The sequence below is a fragment of the Rhipicephalus sanguineus genome, chromosome 8, assembly GCF_013339695.2.
Source record: "Rhipicephalus sanguineus isolate Rsan-2018 chromosome 8, BIME_Rsan_1.4, whole genome shotgun sequence".
Lineage (NCBI taxonomy): Eukaryota > Metazoa > Arthropoda > Arachnida > Ixodida > Ixodidae > Rhipicephalus > Rhipicephalus sanguineus.
Genome location: NC_051183.1, coordinates 8807502 through 8827294, shown reverse-complemented (window position 1 = coordinate 8827294; position 19793 = coordinate 8807502). Strand labels below are relative to the sequence as shown.

Sequence of the window (19793 nt, the reverse complement as noted above, 5' to 3'; positions counted from 1 at the left end):
GGCCCACTCGAAGACAGTCAAAAGGGGAATAGCTGTGAATTGCCTTCGAGCCGCCCTGCAAAAAACCTGTGAGCACCAGGTGGCCTGGAGTGTTATGCACCAGGTCAATAGACTGCGAAGCGCCGGGTTCCCTGACCGCACCTTAGTGCCTGCAGCGGAAAGCCTCATTTCCGAGGTGAAGCATGCTCGACCAAACACTAGGCTCAGTCAGCAGTGCAGTCAGGTGCGTCCTGTACCGGTGCCGCACAAAGTGTCGCACCATCTCAAAAAGACAGCGCTGAAATGCGCCGAAAAAAAACTATCCAGGATGTGCCGCATGGTGAATGCCGCCTGCGTAAAAAAGCATGCCACGCAGTTCGTATAATGCTCCGTAGCAGTGGTTTACGGGATTCCACTGTCATGCGGTAAGCTCTACATTGGTCGGAGGGGTCGTTGCTTAATTGACGTTTGAGGGAACATCGTGCAGCCGTCAGCGCTGTCGCGGCTGCCGGACATCTCGCGGTACAGCGCAGTTTAACTGCACCCGTGTGCTCAGGCGGTTGAGAGGGCAGGCAGACAGGCAAATTTTCGAGGCTTTTTGCATAAGAAAAGCGAGTGATCGGTGTGTGAGTGCACCGTCGCTGGCTCTTAGTAATAAAGAATGCATATACTTAGAAAGAAATCTGCGCACGGAACCGTTTGGCTAGGTGTGGCACGTGTGGGTTGCGTAAGCATGGGAAGTGTTAAAATTAGTGACGTTTTGGGGGCGTGTTTGAGTGATAGTTTGCGTGTTGCGCAACCTCCTGCGCAGCTTGTGTTTTGGTGTTTTTCTGTCAATAAATGCTCAGTTGAAGTTATGCGCTCCGTCCTGTCTGTCGTCTCTACCTTGTCCGTTGTTTTTTTTTGTTTTTTTTTTTTTGCGCTAATCAGTCATGTCTGCAGTTAATACGCACCAACTAGCCCGACTCACGTCTCTAATTCTACACTTTTACGTTTTCTACGAGAGACAGGTTCAAGTAATGTATGGTGAGCCGTACTACGTGGAAAGAGTCGCTCAGGCGGAGCAGTTGCCGGCCAGGTCTGACAGGCTAACACCGCCTGTGGGAACATCACCACAACCACCACCAGTTTATCGAAAAGAAAAAAATAATTGTTTTTCTCGTGATACACTCTACTCTTTGTTCTGGCAACTACACCACAACATTAAGGAAAGGAAATTGACAACCACCCGTTTGTAGCACGAAGCCACAAGAAAATACTTACGGATTCCTCAGAAAGAAAGCTTCTTAGTTCACGAAAAATTCGTCCTTTCAACGCCTTTCAAGGACGGTCGCTCTAACAATTGAGCTAACCAGGATGCTAGCAAAGAGACGATGATAGAACATTTTTACGTGCCAAAAGAACATCATTATCATTGACCTTTCCGCCTTTTCCATCGACCTTTTGCAATCATTTCACCAACACGACGTCAATACAAACTGGGCACTCATTCGTGACAAATTGATCACGCTTAAAGAAAAACATATTCCTAGAATCAAAATAACCACCTGCACGCAAAGCGCTTGGTTTACGACGCATGTGAAACGCACGATTAATAAAAAGAAACGTTTATATTCCAAAGCTAAACTATCAGCATCTGAGGAAGATTGGAGGCTTTATCGCGAGCACGCGCACTTACGCAGAATTGAACTAACAACAGCCAAAGACAAATTTTTCACCTACGACATTTCAAACATGCTTCGTAACGATACAAAAAAGTTTTGGAAAGTTATTAAGCCTAATTACGCAAGAAATTCCACGGTGCCGTTGTCCAAGGATGATAACGTTCTTTCTCCGGCACGTGTTGCTGCAGAATTCAACGAGTTTTTTTCGTCTGTTTTCACGGATGAGGCCCCTGTTCCAAGTGACCTTGAGGTCCCCATGTGACATTACTATCACACCGGAAGGGATACATTCCTGCATCGATCGTCTTCCGGCTAATGCCGCTCCTGGTCCTGGTGGCATCTGCCCTAAGCTTCTCAAAATGTCAAAACCTGCAATATGCGACATTTTGGCCGCACTTTTCCAGCAGTCTATCGACACGGGATGCGTCCCAAATGATTGGAAGGAAGCTCCCGTAATTCCCATATTTAAATCTCGTGACCCGTCTAAGCCATCGAATTACAGACCAATATCTTTAACGAGTACTTGTTGCAAACTCCTAGAACATATAAATCCGTCTGCTCTCGTGAAGTTTCTTACAGAACATAACTTCTTCTTCATCGATCAGCACGGTTTTTTGCATGGTCGTTCTTGCGAAACGCAATTGTTCGAATTATTTAATGACCTACATCACTCAGTTCACTGCTTGCATCAAATCGATGCTATATTTGTTGATTTCGCGAAGTCCTTTGACAAGGTTCCTCACTTGCGGCTTGTTCATAAACTTACAGGTCTTAACATAAAAACATAAGTTTTTAGGTGGATTACCAACTTCCCAGCCAATCTATACCAATCCGTCTTCGTCAATGACCATTCGTCTCCGTTAATTCACGTCAAATCTGGAGTACCACAAGGTTCCGTGCTCGGGCCTATCTTGTTTTTAGTTTATATTAACGATATTAGTAATGGTATGCAATCCACAGTTAGATTATTTGCGGACGACTGCGTGATTTACAGGCAAATCGGTAGCCCTCAGGACACTAGCTTCTTTCAGTCTAGCCTTGAAAATCTTAGTAAATGGTGCAACAATTGGCAAATGCAAATTAACGTAAACAAAACAAAAGCTATCACGTTCGGGACAACGGCTAACCTCCTGTTATACGGCTACACGTTGAACAACATGCCCATAGACTCTGTATCCACAATAAAATACCTTGGTGTTCATTTGTCATCAGACCTATCCTGGAACGCCCATATAGACGCAATTGTTAGTAAAGCATCCAGATAACTTGGCTTCATAAGGCGAAATTTGCATCCGGCGAACTCAGAAACTAAACTTCTTGCTTATAAAACGTTAGTACGCTCAAAACTCGAATATGCCTCCTTCATCTGGAATCCGCATCAGGCCTACCTCAAACAGAAACTGGAGTCGGTACAAAATAAGGCTACTCGCTTCATCACAGAAAACTACTTACGAACATCAAGCGTAACTGAAATCAAATCTTCACTCAATTTAGCTCCTCTAGAAAATCGCAGGTTGCTGACACTACTGTCTTTCTTTCATAAGCTTCACTTCAATCAGTCATATCACGATATCTTCAATATCAGGCCAGCTCGTCATATATCTTCGCGACTCGATCACCAACATAAAATTGAACCTATTTTCGCCTGCACTAATCTCTTCTTTCACTCGCCACTTCTCCTCGCCATTCGTGAATGGAATCTTCTTCCTGCTGACATTGTACGCATTGTGAATGATGACTCATTTGTAAGTAGTCTAATGTCATTTCTAGGACAAAATGGAAGCCAGTAGGAAAATTCTATCCTCGAATCACTAGTGCTGCTTTTCTTATGTTCTTTTTTTTTTACGTTGCGTTTTATTCTGCTCCCCTTATCTTCTTTATTTAGTGTTGTTTCTATGAGTTTCATGTGATACTGATGATGTTTATTGTTATGAAATTTTACCTTATGATTGCTTTTTTTTGACGTAGTATAATATTGTCACACGTAGCTGTTTTTACACCATTCCATGTTTACTTATTCGTGTATTCTTATTTCATTGTTCAGCGTGTATTTTATTTATTTGCCACATGCACTGTATCCCCCCCCCTCCCCTATGTAACGCCTTCTGGGCCTTTAGGGTATCTGAATAAAAAAAAACATGGCGAACCAAAGCGTCCTATGTCTCCCTCACCTGTATCGCTGTCATGTCGGGACGAAGTTTCGGCAGAGTTAAAGAAGCGTGGCCGTCGTTGATGGAGGAGACACCCTCGGACTAACTGCGAGAAAGGAAAGACAGAACACAATCAGTCTCGTGCGCCATTCACCGCATTTGGCAACTTCAGCGAAGTCGCCACGAACATTCTGTACCGTTCTGATACACATAGCTGACATCAGCAAGAAATAAAGCAGGACAAGAAACACGGGACGAGCGCTGCCTGCCAACAAGTGCGGGTATTCAGCGTGCGCAGATACATATACGCCCCAAAAACAAAGCTCGGCGACAGTATCTTGGCCTCCTCCGACCGCGCGTGCGTCAACTAAATGTTTACGAGAAATCTAAGCAGCGCATAGATTAGTGCTGCAGATATGTAACCTCCTTATCAGCCAAGGCAATCGACGGGGCGCTGACACATGACAAGGCTTTGCAAAGGAAGAGTCCATTTGCATGTCGACAACTTGGGGTCACGTGACATCAGCAGAAACGTCACGCATAACGTAATACCACCGCCGTACAATTTCAACGAAATTCATTATTTTTGCCTGGCGTTGCATAGATATCGCTATCTTGCCAGTGTCAGTGTGAGAGGGTTTAGCAGATCGGTATACAAAGGAAAGCATGCGATACCAAACATGTCAGGAATTACTGCGCGTTTGACACATGTGTCGTATATAGCATTAATTGCTCTCAGTTGTGATAAGCAATACATTGAACCATCTGGCCGATGTATTAGTGTACGGTTGCGGGAACGGGCAAAAGCCTCTGGTACTGGTGGTCAACTTCCGCTGCATTGAAAGCAGTGCGGTTGCACACCCTTGTTCCGTAACGTATGAATTGTAGGTAAGGCTAAAGCGCAGCGTGAAGGAGGCGCACCACATTTGGAAACTTGGCCCTGAAAAATGGGCTCCTTCTGTGTGTTTGACCAAAAAATACTGAATTTCTTAAACAGTGGTGATTCGCATCGATAAGATTAGCGCAGCAGTTTATTAGGGTACTTTTGTGCATGTTCTGTACGGACTTTGGAGGAGGCGTTGTGTCCATATTAAACGTCAGTTGTTAGTAAGCCACCTGCACTGTCTCTGTTTTCTGCCTCTCAGATGTTGTTCCCCTCGTTCCACGTTTCGGGGGCTTTCGTCGAGTGTGACCTACGCCGTGTCGCTTCACGGTTATCACTATTTTGCCGGCATCACTACACTGCCAGAGCCAGGGTCGACAGCAATGTCACGCTCTACTAATGACGTCATGAGTGGAGTTTCCTCTCGGGTGACGTGAACCAGAGCTGTTGAGCTGCAGATCTCCTTTGCGAAGCAGGGACAACGCTTCACACATTTCCCGTGCGCTCGAGTCTCAGTGCATGCGCGAAACACGCGTCTCTTGGAATTAATGCCGTTCGCCAACACTTGGCGTAATGAATGGCCAGATAGTTGCCGTTCTTGAACGCGATGTTGTCAGAGCCAATCGGAGGCCAGCCCTGGCTTCTCTACCCGGGCAGCCGAGCAACCAAGGCCAGCTGTCCGACTAGTTGGTTCGGTATCACGCGTACAGTGCGTCACGATGACTTCCCCATCTCATCTTTCGCCTTCTCGCACTTCAAGGTTCACCCGTGATTATTAAGAAACACACTGACAAGTCTCATAAGTCGATCTACTAACTCCGGAGCTTAGTACCCACTAATGAATAGCGCAGGATTATTATTATTATTATTATTATTATTATTATTATTATTATTATTATTATTATTATTATTATTATTATTATTATTATTATTATTATTATTATTATTATTATTACCGTGATATTCCTTGAATGTTCTGCAATTTTAACGCGATAGCTTTAAAGAGCTGGTTTCGCAGAAATTCCGGTGTCGGTGTCGGTGTCGGAGTCGGTGACGGCCTCGTTGGTTGTGAGAGAAAAATCATCATCTTGTCCGTGACCAAAAAATCGAGAAAGATGCAAATAAAATAAATAATAAAAACCTTCGGGTTCGAGTGAGAATCGAACCCAGCAAGTCTGCGTGGCAAGCAGGTGTTCTACCACATAGCTACGCTATTCTTTTTTCTTTATCAATAGCTACACTATTTATTCAAGCTGTTTCGGGAAAAAAAAACACTATATGAATGTCTTGTAGTGGAAGGAGTCCCGTTAAGGCATGTAATATTGCGTGGCAGAAGCGTAGAGTAGCGCCAGACTTGAAACATGTGAATTGCGCAACGAGTGGGTGTTCTAAAGGCCCACCCATTACAAAGCGCTCAGATATATTTAATCGTCGTCAGCAGCAAAAGCATCAACAAAGGGAACAGCTGCGTAGGTTCGCGTGTTGCCTTACAGACCTGTAATGGGTCTGATTTGCAAAAGACATAATTATGACGTAGTGGGCGCTTAACAATTGCACTTGCAATAAGCATGCTAGGATAGTTCGAAACGGCCGATCTTACGCACACAGTCGTTCGTTTTCTTACGGCACGGTTGAGGCATGCACAGAGACCCGAAGCAGCGTTTGAAAAGGCGATGCGCGCGGGGCCCGATTACGCGATCGCTTTCGACTCTTGAAGTCTTTCGTGTACCTGCCTCTGTGCCAGCACTGAACCGGCCACAGAATACAGTATTCATACTGTTTGCTTTCTTGGTCTCGCTGATCTCATAGGTGGCAGTTATACTAATTGTTTTCCCACCTGTTTGCTGTTTCAACGCAGTTTCACACATTGTACGAATCCTTTTCCCATTCTTTGTCTTTCAGCTTATCCTGTGCTTTGTTTTGTGTGAACTGTCTTTATAATCACTGTTCTATATTTCTTGTTCATGTATCATGTCCTGTCATTCTGGCTTTTTCGTTTTTACATTTCCCCTCTTTTGTTCGTATTTTCTCCTTAAGACCGTGTGCATTTTATTGTTCATTATTATTTCTTTACTTGCCGCGTGCGCAGGCACTAAGACTTAAGGTTATTCCTGGCCGTGTCAATTTATTTATTTATTTATTTATTTATACATCGATCTATAGACTTATAGATATAATGATGGAGCAATTGATTGATTGATTGATTGATTGATTGATTGATTGATTGATTGATTGATTGATTGATTGATTGATTGATTGATTGATGAATTGATTACATGAGGCAATCCACAATAACGCATATTTCTTTTATTTTTTCTGTTCAAGCGCCACTTTTGTCGATTCGTTAACTATACAGAAGCACATTCACGCGCTATACCTCAACTCGCATCTCTGTAATCAAGATGTAATAAAGCCAGTTTTTAAGGCGACAGCCTTGGATGCGTCATCAAACGCGAGAACTGACCGGCGTCTCGCGTCGGCGTCCCCTGTCGACGGCGTCAACACGAGTGATGCAAAAAATCATCATCACGTGATGACGTCATAATGACGTCACATATAGCCAAAATATGCGACGTCACTATGACGTCACCGTGACGACACGTAACGTGACTTCCCGCGGTGACGCCATCACGTGACATCCTTGCTTGGTCGAAGGTGGGCCGATCACGAAGGCAGTGCAAAACCACGTTAGGATCAGAAAACGTTGAGAGAGTGGCGGGAAAGGATCAACACATCGACTGATGATAAAAAAAAAAAAGAGTGCTTTTGCCTTCGAGTCGTCTCAGGTGAGGGCATAAGGGGCCCTGTGAGTATGACAACATGAAATGAAATATGAAATATCTTTACAATATGAAAGATATAGAAGGTCTGTGCAATGACCAGAAATAAAAAATAATGGCTTACTATGCATTTCCGAAGTAGTATTGATGATATACACGTTTTTATAGAATGTTATAAACTGCAAAGAGTGGAAATGAAAGCAATTACCACAAACTTGGAAGCGAAATATATCGTCTGAGCGTGTGGTGAGATCAAGTTACCAACGCTTTTAAAAGGTCATTCTGTCATCATCAGCACTGTCGTCATCAGCAGCATCTCCATTTTTTTGTGGTAAAGGTTGCCTGTTGGAATGTGAACATCATTTCGTAATAATCGTAAAAAACGGCTGTTCGTTCTTTCGAGAACTATACGAAAAGTGTTCAATTCGTTTATGGCACTATTCAATTCGCGTTCGGTTTCAAATCAAATCATATGTTTACTTTATATTATATACACAGATAACAAACACTCGTCGGACCTGCAGCCAAATGGTAGTTGAATGTCCGATAAAAAAAAATACCTGGGAAGCCCTAGCAATAGCAATGCAAGGAATAAAAAAAACAGCAGTAGTACTAATTGCATAAACAGAAATGTCAATGTTGAATTCTCAAATCATAACAAAGTAAGTCAATGAACCAAGGACTGATATACGTCAGCGTAGCGAACAACATCGTAAAGGCTACACACAGATACAGGTAAATAGCGATCTCAATTTTAGGATCTGCGCTATTGTGAATACCTTACACATATTCATAAGAGATGCAGTACAATTATCAATTAAACCTTAATTAGTAGATAAGCCACATTTTTTAACTACAATACGTACATAATCAGCAAAACTACAGAAATACGCATAATAATAAAACGCTATCGCTTTACAGCAATTACACAGAATAAGCAGTAAAAAATATAATTCATTACTTTGCACAGAATTATTAGGGGTGTGCGAATATCAAGTTTTTCGAATACGAATCGAATACGAATATCCACCTTCGAATATCGATTCGAATAACGAATATCAAAGAAAAATGCCTCCACAGTAAGAATATTTTATTTAACATGTAGCGATTTGAAAAAAAAAAAACATTAACAGCCTGACTGGCAACATAACATACGCTGCTATCTCCAGAACACAATGTCCAGGCTAGCACAATGCACATCACAACAGAAGCAAATATCACGGCACAATGAAAGTAATGACTAGATGTTAGCATGAAGAAATATGAGTTGCTCCACATGATCAGGCAGCAGGCGCTCCCTTCTAACAGAGACAACCCCCCCCCCCCCCCCCCCCCCCCGCACCGCCACTGAAAAGGCACGCTCGCTTGGAACAGAAGTGGCTGGTATAGGGAGGTACATGGGGCAAAGCTATGCCAGACTGGGGTATCTGAGGGTGCCTACAGTCCGCCACCAGTCTCGCGGGTCACTGTCTTTGTTCAGAAGTGGTCCCGCATAGTGAACGACTGGTAGTCCGGCACGTTACGGCCGCATAATATTGAAAATGTGTGGTTACATGATCGCCAACAGCGCTGCACGTCGGAGATGCACCAGCAATAAATCATACGTATTAGGGCGCTCGTCGCAGGCAGATATTGTGCCTCCGTGTACTTACGATGTTTATCACTCCTCTCGGCAACGTTTTTAGCTATACGAACGCAGCAGAAATGTGGAAGACGAGTTACTTTATGCATGATAATCGAATCGCATATTTGAATTTTTCGAATATTCGAAGTTATAAAATATTCGAAACTTTTCGAATACACGATTTTCGAATCGAATACGAATATTTCGAATGTAATATTCGACGAATATTCGAAACTTTCGAATATTCGCACACCCCTAAGAATTATCAAAGAATTTAATATTTTAACGTCTTTAACAAAGAAAGAAATAACTCACAGGGTCCCTTATGCAATTCGCCTAAGACGACTCGAAGGCGAAAGTCATCTTCTTCTTCTTGTTCTTCTTCTTCTCTGTCGATGCATTATTCTTCCCCCGCCCCCTTGCAAAAGCTTTCTGCACCTAACGTGGTTTTGCACTGTCTCCGTGATCGGAGGCATTACTTCTGCCCCTCAGTTGGTTTTGCTCTGCTTCCGTGATCGGCCCACCTTTGGACGCCATGTGATGACGCCATCGTGTGACATCATAGTGACGGCATCATGATGTCACAAATTCTGATGATCTGTGACGTCATTACGACGTCATATGGGGACGTCATCAGGTGATGATTTTTTTGCATCGTTCGTGTTGACGCCGCCGACGCCGAGGTCAATTTTCGCATTTGATGAGGCTTTTAAGACTTTCGCCTAAAACATTGTTTAAGGGCGCTAGGTAAGTCCGTAGAGTTAATAATTACCGCTGGAAGATTTTTACTAATTCGGCCTCAAAAATCATCACACCTCGCACACGTGCAGTGCTTTCCTCTGGGGTCGTACTGCGAGACAGGACGTTCTTCAAGAAAGAGGGGCGATACAGGCAACAGCTCGTTGTCAGAGTCGTCGAAGGCTGGAGACGCCAGCGATACGCGGAGGAGGAGGGAAGCGAAAAGCAATGACAAACACGGAGGGAGGACTGTCAGCGTCGTCGCCAGCCGCAAGCAGCCGCAGCTGTCACCGCCTGCTGACCCCGAAGCGCAGATTGTGCGCGCTGCACACTCGGCCTCCGTCGCGCTGGGTAGCAGAAGTCAACGATGCGGTGGTATATACAACTGCATCATTTCGTAGCGCCAACAACAGCACGTAAACTAGATGGTGTTTGTGCCTTCATCACTCGTCTAGTAGTGCTTGCTGTTGGGCTAGTCGCTGCGTTCAGTACGAATAGTAAACTTGGCGCCACGCAGGAACACAAGGAGATGCTTCACGGAGATGTGCCTCTTATGACGATGCAAAAACAAAGTAGCTCGTGAAATTATGGAGGCGGTATTTATAAGATACAGGGGTAAAGATTGTGTACGTGATGCATCAGTAAGCCCGTATAATCGGGAGTGCGTCATCTGGTATGTACTTGTTAACGTGGTTAGGTAGATGAAGGCGCCCGCACGTTGCACATGCGTTTACGAAAAGTGGATTTACATGCGTGTATTCTTCAAGAAATAAACATCTCTGAGTGAGTGTCCGTCTTTTCTGTGTGTTCCTTGCGTTCCTGCTTGAGCGTGCTTTTGGCGCCAAGTTTACTATTCATCTATGCATGTGTACAAGTTGTTGCTTCCATACGCGCATTTTGTGATGTTTGTCAGTACGGCAACCTAACGAACCATTTGAATTGGGTGCCTCACTAAGCATTAATAACTCGCTGTGGCAGCTGTGGCGGACATGGTGTTAGATTGCTAAGCTCGAGGGCGCGGGTTCGATTCCCGGCCGCGGCGACCGCATTTCGATGGCGATGAAATGCAAAAACATCCGTTTACTTGGATTTAGGCGCACGTTAAAGAGCCCTAGGTGGTCAAAATCGACCCGGAGCCCCCGTCATTGTGGCATGTCTCAATCATATTGTGGTTTTGGCACGTAAAATTCTAGAAATTATCTCCAAGTATGTATGCACACCGCTCACAGGTGTTTTGCAGAGTGCACGAATGCTGTGTAAGCACCCCTTCTATCTAGCACTTCGATCGTGATTACCTGGCCGAGTTCTAAGGCAATCGTGGTCACGTGCATTTTTCTCCCATTTCACTAACTCGGGTTATCTCATTTCCCGTGCATTGTGATTCCCCGTCAAAAAATAATAAGAATAATTAAAAAGACAGTTGGAAGTGCGAGCTGTTTCTTCTACCGTGCCCAATATTGTTGTTGTTGTTATTGTTGTTGTTGTTGTTGTTGTTGTTGTTGTTGTTGTTGTTGTTGTTGTTGTTGTTGTTGTTGTTGTTGTTGTTGTTGTTGTTGTTGTTGTTGTTGTTGTTGTTGTTGTTGTTGTTGTTGTTGTTTTTCGAACAATCATTCATGCGCTATGCAAAACACCGCACCGAACCGCACCGCACCGCATCTATAATAATTGTTGGGATCTAACGCCTCAAATCCACGATATGATTATAAGGAGCGCCGTAGTGGAGGGCTCTGGAAATTTCGATCGTCTGGGGTTCTTTAACGTGCACCTAAATCTAAGTGCACGGGCCTCAAGTATTTTGGCCTCCATCGAAAATGCGGCCGCAACGGCCGGGATTCCATCCCGCGACCTTCGGGTCAGCAGTCGAGCGCCGTAACCATTAGACCACTGTGGCGGGTCCCCGAACTCCTACCAACACGCCCAAGCGTCCACCCTTCTCTGACCGACTCAGTTGTGTGCAGGCCTAGCTGTAAGCAGGGGCTGTCAGCAGCTGTGCTGCAAGCTATAGAGTTGTTAATCAGTTCTCATCGTCTAGTCAGGTGTCGAGGGCTAATAAGGTGTCACGACTCAGAGAGCAGCCAGCGTGTAATAACACACTGCGATCAGCGGGCGTCGCTAGACAATGGCACGAGTTGAGGCGCAGTAAAGAAACATAAGCTGTTTTCGCGCCGAAGTAGAGATGCTGGAAAGCAGGCACACCCACACACAGAGAAAAACACGCAAGCCCATGTGCGCAGAATGAGTATAAGTAGACTTTGACTCAGTTCAGGCAGTCGAGGTGCTAGCAAACAAGGCTTTAAGGCGCATCTAGCACCTAGGAAACCTTGGGATTGTTTGAATCGGGATGGTCTCGCAAACAGTGTCGTTATTCACCAAAAGCTATAATGTATCTTAGCGGAGACACGCCCGCTTGAAGGTTATAGAAAGAAAAGGATTATGAGAAGATGACCACAACAGCTCTTAGCGCAATAAAACTGTTTGCACCTTTAAGGGAGCTCGTTTGCTATCGTCCTTAGAGGCAAACATCGAATTACAGGTGGTTTTCGTTTCTTTTTTTCTTGTTTGAGGCAAGTAAACATAACCACCCGAAAACTGCACTAACAGGTAATAGGCGACACAAAAACTGCATGACACAGCCTTTTAGCTATCACTGCCGTGTCAGTTGCGCAGAAGGTGGCGATATAATCGCTAAAGTTTACAATTGCGGCTTAACTTATGGCTATGTTGAACAGTGATGCGTTTACAGCATTAAACGGAAACTAAACAGAAAGAGCGGGTGTAGGAACGTGTTGGCGTGGCTGCCACTGTGCGGGGATGACACTGCAGAACATCGAGGAGGAATACCATCAAGAAGTGAACTGTGTTTGGTTACACTTGATCTAGGCCGACCACAGGTGTCTGCACAAAGGATCGCTTCGTCGGAGCCACCATTCCACGGAAGCCATTGGCGCAGCCAAAGGGGGGTGTTATCAATGCAATCGACCGAGAAGGAAAAGACGATGGCTTCCGCCTTCGAGTCGTCTCAGGCGAATGCATAAGGGAACGTGCGAATATGTGTTGTCACCTGTGAGGATGTAAAACCGGCATACTTGATCACGTCAAATAAAGTACGCAGCATTGTTACTTGTGTGTTTTCGGCAATATAGTGAGTTCCGACGTTTTAGTGCGAATCATCACTGGCGAGCCGATCGAAAAATTTTGTGTCAAGCTAAAAAATGCCTTGGACCCAAACACCCAAAAGACAAGTTGTTGCCGACTGTGACTGAGATCATTACAATATTTAAACGTGTGCGTACTTGTCTGTGTTCGCGCCGTACTATTTGACAGAAGGCATGAGAGAGAGAGAGAGAGATAAACGAAGGGGAAAGGCAAGGAGGATAATCAAGCTTTGGATTGGTTTGCTACCCTACACGTGGAATGGGGGAGTGATACATAAGATAGAACAAGAGTAAGAAAAAGAAGAAATGAACAGTTATAGTGCGAACACACACAACACGAACTCGCGCTGGTAGTTCACAGACGCTCGTGAAGCCCGGTCGCCTTCAAGTGGCACAACAGGGCTTTCGTGGCCTTGTGCGTGCATTGAAACCGTGGGCCAAGGTCGCAGAATCTTCTTTCCTGATAGCGGTCTTGCATCGAGACGATGGAGTTTGGCTCCTAGAACACGTCGTTGAGTCTGGTAAGATGGGCATTGACACAGAATGTGTTCAGTCGTCTCCTCACAGCCGCATAAGCTGCACGCCGCCCTGTTGGCCATTCCAATGAGATGAGAGTATGCGTTCGTAAATGCCACACCCAACCACATGCGAAACAGCAAAGTTGCTTCGCGACGTGAAAAGAAGTAGTCGAACAGGAAGTGTCGTAGGCGAGGGAAAAGTATTATTAAATGTTATTATTAAGCTGCACACATCGAATACATTCGTTCCGAAAGAAGTAAACATTCAACCTAGTGCACTTCTGATAACATTACCACATGATCGTAGGAGAACGTATCGATAATAATATAATAATTGTTGGCGTTTTACATCCCAAAACCACGATGTGATCGCGAGAGATGCGGGGCTCCGGAAATGTCGACTACCTGGAGATATTTAACGCGCGCCTAAATCTAAGCACACGTGTCCACTTTGCATTTCGCCCCCATCGAAATGCGACCGCCGTGGCCAGGAATCGAACCCGCGCCCTCGAGCTTAGCAGCGCGACACCCTGCGTGTTGAGATACCACGGCGGGTCGAGAACGGATTGAAATCCGATACAGTCACCCACAGGCGCTGGGGTTACAGCGCGGAATTCTAAAAAGGAAGGACATTGCCCTTCATTTTTTTTCCGCTGAGCACGAACCTTTCCAGCCTAATAAGTGCAAATCGAATGTTGAAGAAAAACTCCTACTAGGCCAAAATAACCTACAGTTTTGCCCTTTACTAAGACGCTGCACGTTTACTTTAAAAAGAAGTAGGCCTTCGTTCTTTGGCTAAATAGTGAAAACCTTTCAGCATAGTTCATACCCGGTGTCCTTTCAATGTGTATCGCTTCAGTTTAAAATGACTTTTTACGACATGCCGGATTTACAAGCCATCTCAGCCGAGGTTACCACTGCGTTCTTGCAGCGCTTATGCATTGGAAGCTAGCGAGACTTCTTGCAGTAGATACCTTCGCACCAAGAAACAGTTCAATTATTTTACGACCCGTAATGCGATTTCCTATTTTTTTTTCCTTTTTAGATTGAGTAATAAATTATTCTTTGTGCCTTAGAAATAAACAAACCCCATCATTTATGCAGTTGCCAGTAGGTTGTTCTGAATCGCTTGGCTTTGTTTTGTTATCATCGCCTCCGCGATTAGTTCCGGTAGCGCGTAGCCGGAGCCTATCGCGGAGGCCACGTTGACGACGACGAAATCCAAACGCGAGACGCGCGCGTGTACACATTTTACTGACCGAACTACTTGCATAGCTTCCACAGCGCTGCAGCTGATGTATGAAACTGAGCACAAGACAGCTTGAAGGCGAAAGCCATCCGGTGTGGTTATTTTACCGCGCACTTTATATCGACGCCCAAGATTATCTAATTAACTGTTACTAGTGTCGCTTTAGCTAAATAACTGTCATAATTAACTCACTCGCTTCTGTTATCATCAAAGCGGGGCTTAAGAGGTCACGTGAGATTTTGTACACGCACGCCGCGTTTTCAAGGCGAGCGTCTGATGAGAGGCTGTCGCCTGTGAAAGCCTGCACGAACAGTGATCGCGTGCATATGCTCTGTTTCTATTTATCTCTCTCCCTTATCTCTCAAGTACCTTCAGCACCCCTTACTCTAACTATTGCCCCCCTGAGCCAACTGTTTCTTTTGTATTTTTTTTTTTCAGTTTGAAGTGTATATATGTATTGCCCCCCTTACTCAATGCCCCCCATGGGGCCTGTAAGGTACTTTGAAATAAATAAAAATAAATACTGTAGGATGGATAAATCTCGCTACGTCTCCTCTCTCTCCCGCTTCCATTCAACGCAGTTAGCCAATATGCAAACAATTTCGGGCAAGGAAGTGACGACGCAGTTATAATACAAGTACGGATTCTCACTGCGACGCCGACGGCAGAAATGCGCCAAGAGTGTGCATGATATTAAAGTTTTAAAAAAGCCATACACGACTTGGATGTTCTCCAGCATCAGAGAGTTACGTCCCAGTCGCTGCCCTGACGGTACCAAGTCCTGTCGAAACCAGCCTGAGCATTTAGTTGGACAACCTTGAACCTGTCTTTAAACTCGTTTTGCCAAAAAGAGCTGGGTGATCGAAAAACTTGAGTCCCGATGGCAAGTTCAATATCTCAAATCAGACGGCCATGACTCCATACAACTACCCGGGGACAGTAAAGTTCCTTTCTACATTGTATTCCGAAAGCGACAAGTATCCAACTTATCAAATGTTGATAACTTTGCAACACAACGGCCCGAGTCGGTTGCAAGCTAATAATAAATGTAAGCTCCGCCCACAGTCGTCACTGACCGAGGTAGACAGAATTTGCATAGATGCATTTGCTCGTTTCCGTGACCTTATGCACCTTACGCGTACTTCAGGAAGGTGATATTCCCATACAGACACACGTTCACTTTGCTGGTTTTCGGTCGAAAATCTTGAACTTCCTGGCAAATTTGAGCAAAGATTCGAAAACGTAATATTTTAAATGTGGACGACGAACTTTTAATTATTAATAGGCACAGTATTTACATTAGCTGCGAAAAAGTACTTATGATTAGAACGGAAACCACCTTGCACGGCTCTATCGCAGAGATGAATGGCAGGCGCACCGCAGTTCTGGGGGCAGAGCTGGTTGTTGTTCTTAGGTTGTAACCGACTATAGAAAGATGAAACCTGTGACGTCACATTGACATACCGGCTGTACAGTTTCGGCGCGAATTCAGCAAAACGAAGTCTGGCATTTGTTCTCCTTCATTAGAAGAGCTACCACGATCACTTATTAAAGATACAAATTCACTGTCTCTCTCTCTTCAGGCCTTTTCCGGTAGTTCACTATAATTGATAGGCGGCTGATAACGAACAACCGATGCGTCAGTCAGATCGTATCACCTCGCTTATGTACAGACCACAACAATGTGACAGATTCGGCATCGTGCGTCGCAGCGGGAGCACAATCACGTGGAGGGTAGACAGCATGACGTCATGACGATGCACACAGCGCGGCTGCCAGTGGCTCCCGTCAAGTAAATATCGCGATGTCTCTTCACATTTTACAGAAGTTCCTTCACCTTACGGACTAATAGTGATAATAATTGTTGGGATTTAACATCCCAAAACCACTATACGATTATGAGGGACGCCGTAATGAGGGGGCTCCGCAGATTTTGACCACCTGGTGTTCTTTAACGCGCACCTAAATCCAAGTACAAGGGTCTTCTTTGTATTGCCCCATTGCCCCCCCCCCCCCCCACCCTCATCGAAATGCGGCCGCCGCGGCCGGGAATCGAACACGCGCCCTCGAGCATATAGCAGCGCGATACTGGATACGTGCTGAGATACCACGCCGGGTGGCTGCTATGAGGATTAGTCGGTACGACTTCATGACTGTTCGTGTTGCCAGGAACTTGACGAAAGGACCATTGAGCCTGTATCATCCTGCGTGTGTCTTTTTTCAATTGTTTTTTTTTTTTCGTCAAGTTCCTGGTAGCGCGAACAGTCATGAATATGGTATAGCTTATCAAGAACACAGCTGCGCACTATACTTACGTCGCTGTCACGAAGGTTCACCTGAGCACGAGATGAAGTTTACGCAATCCAGCCGGTGTTATCCGAACCCCACGCCACCGCTGCACAGGCGGACGACCGGGCACACACGCACGAAAAAAAAAATGAAATAAAGATCTCAGTGCACACAGAGGCCTATCCAGGCGGTTTGCCGCTCGGCAGAGAGCAGCCGATGGCGAAAACGATGCTGCGAGCCGTCGGCGCCGCGCACTCAAACATATGGCGATATCGTCGGGAGCGGCAGCTGCTCTTGCAGAATGTCTCCGGCAGGCGACGACGCCGTGCTTGTTCCGATCGCTCACCTCTTGCGGGCGTCCAAAAGCGTCGCCTGGCCGACGCCGAAAGGGATCGCGTCGTTGGCGCCACCACTGTTCCATTCAACGCATCACAGCTCAGCGGCTCGCTGCTGCATGCTCTCAATAAAAGTCAAACCCTCGGTGTTGCCTATACACCGGAACATTCGGCAGGTCGCGCGCCGCTTTTGCTGGGCGCGCTTTCGATGGCTGAGAAATCGCATACGCTTCTAATAACACTCCGTGGCAACCTAGCCCCGTAACAACATTTTACCTAAAATTGTCCAACCAACAAATGACCGCTGAATTAACCAAATGTATCGAACAGATAATTAGGCCAGGGAAAGCATAGAGTACGATGTTAATTGTTGTATTTAACCGTAGTGTAGTAATTGTGACGTAAATTGAAATGAATTGAAGTGGACGAAAAATCACCCTTCCCGTCGATCTGAACCCCCAACCTTCGAACAGGCACACATAGCTGAATTAAGGTAGAAGCAGCACTAATATTCTTTTCTTTTTTTTTAGTTCACGCATGCTTCTCCGAGCTTCCAATAACCTATTTCGTCAGATTTTCTTCCTTTTTAATAACGCGGAGTTTTTGCCAGCTGCGGGGTCTACAAGTGATACTCTAAATGTTCGCACCTTGACGAGCCGCTGTCAGGTGCTGGACAGTTTTACAGCGCTGCCACATAGCCACTGTTTTGCTTCTCTTCTCCCTTCACCCTCAACCGAGAAAGAAGGGGCTCGCGCATCATCTGTGCCCAGCGTTTCGACCGGCAATCTCGACGGAGGAGAGACTTTCTCCCCTTAAACGGCGCGACAGAGATGGCGCGCCAGTCGCAAATCGGCCATTGCACGTCGCGCTTTCTTTTCTTTTTTTTTTTTTTATGGCAATCGCCGCCGTATAATGGCTCTAGCCGATTTGTGTCTCGCGAACGAGGTCGGGCAGAAACGGCGATACGATAATGACCGACGGGAAATCGGCCGCTCCTGTTCGCTGATGGGGACACTGTAAGCGGGCCACACATCGGCGATGGGTCTCGCAGCGAGCGTTGCATCGGTTATGCACGAACAGCATCGTGTCTTCGCGGTTCGTTCCCTATTGCATCCGCATCGCTGTCATGCGCGCCAGACAGGATAGAAGCCAGCGAATATCGCAGAGCGTCACTGAAACTGAAATCGCAGAGCGTCAATATAGAAAGCAGCAGGAAAAGGCGCAATACGTCGAACGTCAGAGTGTCGGGGAGATAGCAGTTAGAGTACTAGAGTGCAAATTGGGACAGTGTATGCCACAAAACAAAGGATGCGGGGCTTGGGCATCGCTAAGCGTGCAGTGGAAAAAAAATGGAAGCACAAGAAGACATCGAGAAAGCACCTCATTGTGGGGGATCTCAGAGTTGTGCGCTTCGTCGAAAATGATGGGAAAACGCTTTGAATCCGCAATGAAATACCGGACACCCAGCGCATAAGTGGGACACAGCTGCCGTTGCAAGCAGATACACGAAAAATATTACACGGGGGATATTTTATCCAGGTGGTTGACAGAATAAAATAAAACTCAAAACGCGCCTCCAACGAGATATCTGGCGCGCGATGCTCGCCTTGCAATGTATACCGTGCTCGATGTCGCTTGAACTCAGCACCGATGCTTCCTTCCACGCTTCTTTCCAGCGTATGTTTCCCTGAGAGCGAGGCTATTAGGCGAGTTATCACGGTATGCGATAGATAACCCATCAGCGGCTGAGTCGATGCTGAAATCACTGCGCGAACTGGTGATTATGGCTGTCACCATCAGGCGACACGCGCGGGTGAAAACGTCCTCTGTTGTAGAAGCTCTGTGTGTCTCGTCTTCATAGATTCGTCTCGCACGCGGGGATGAGAACCCCACGGCTGACGACAACCGGTCGAGACGGGGGAGCAGAGCCCGGGCCTTCCCAGACGCCGTCTTGTGTCGATACCCTGTGCCAGAGGCGGCGCTCTCCGCTAAACGCCGGATCGCACAGCACCGGAGTCGAGGACCACACTCGCGCTGTTCGCGACGCACGGCAAAGAACGGGGCAGCTCACCTGAAAGCATGGTCGTCGTCGTGCGAGTATTGAAATCCCTCTGCGACGTTCTTTTTTGTGCAGACCGCGAGCAGTTGGCTCGGTGGTGATGATGGCGGCCGCCGTCGCACGTCGCGAAATCCGGGAACGGAGGAGAGGGGGTTCGAAGAGAGGACCGCGGCTCGGGCCCGCCGAGGAGGAGGGCGAAGGAAGCGGGCGCTTTATCGCCATGGCAACGGAGCTCTCGCCTTCTCGCTCTCCGAGTGTTCGCGCTCTTCGAAGAGGACCCCGGCGGTTTGCACGTCGTTTTACTTTGCTGCTGTCGTGCGTGTGAGTGCGCAAGCACGACGTGGTGCATTTGACGTAGAACACCGTGTTC

The 19793-nt window shown here is 46.2% G+C and overlaps 1 protein-coding gene across 2 annotated transcripts in view; it reads right to left on the bottom strand.

Moving 5' to 3' along the window:
• Window positions 1–19592, bottom strand: part of LOC119401293 (ras guanyl-releasing protein 3) — a 232595-nt gene extending 213003 nt beyond the window's left edge. Inside the window, exons 1-2 of one of the 2 annotated variants that reach the window (XM_037667987.2) lie at window positions 19436–19592; window positions 3815–3899 (exon numbers count right to left, since the gene is read on the bottom strand). The gene's annotated coding sequence lies outside the window, so the exon portion shown is untranslated. Of the gene's footprint in view, window positions 1–3814; window positions 3900–17055; window positions 17366–19435 lie in introns of those variants that run through there. The other variant, XM_049418737.1, reaches the window with a different exon arrangement.
• Between the last annotated feature and the right edge of the window lie 201 nt (window positions 19593–19793).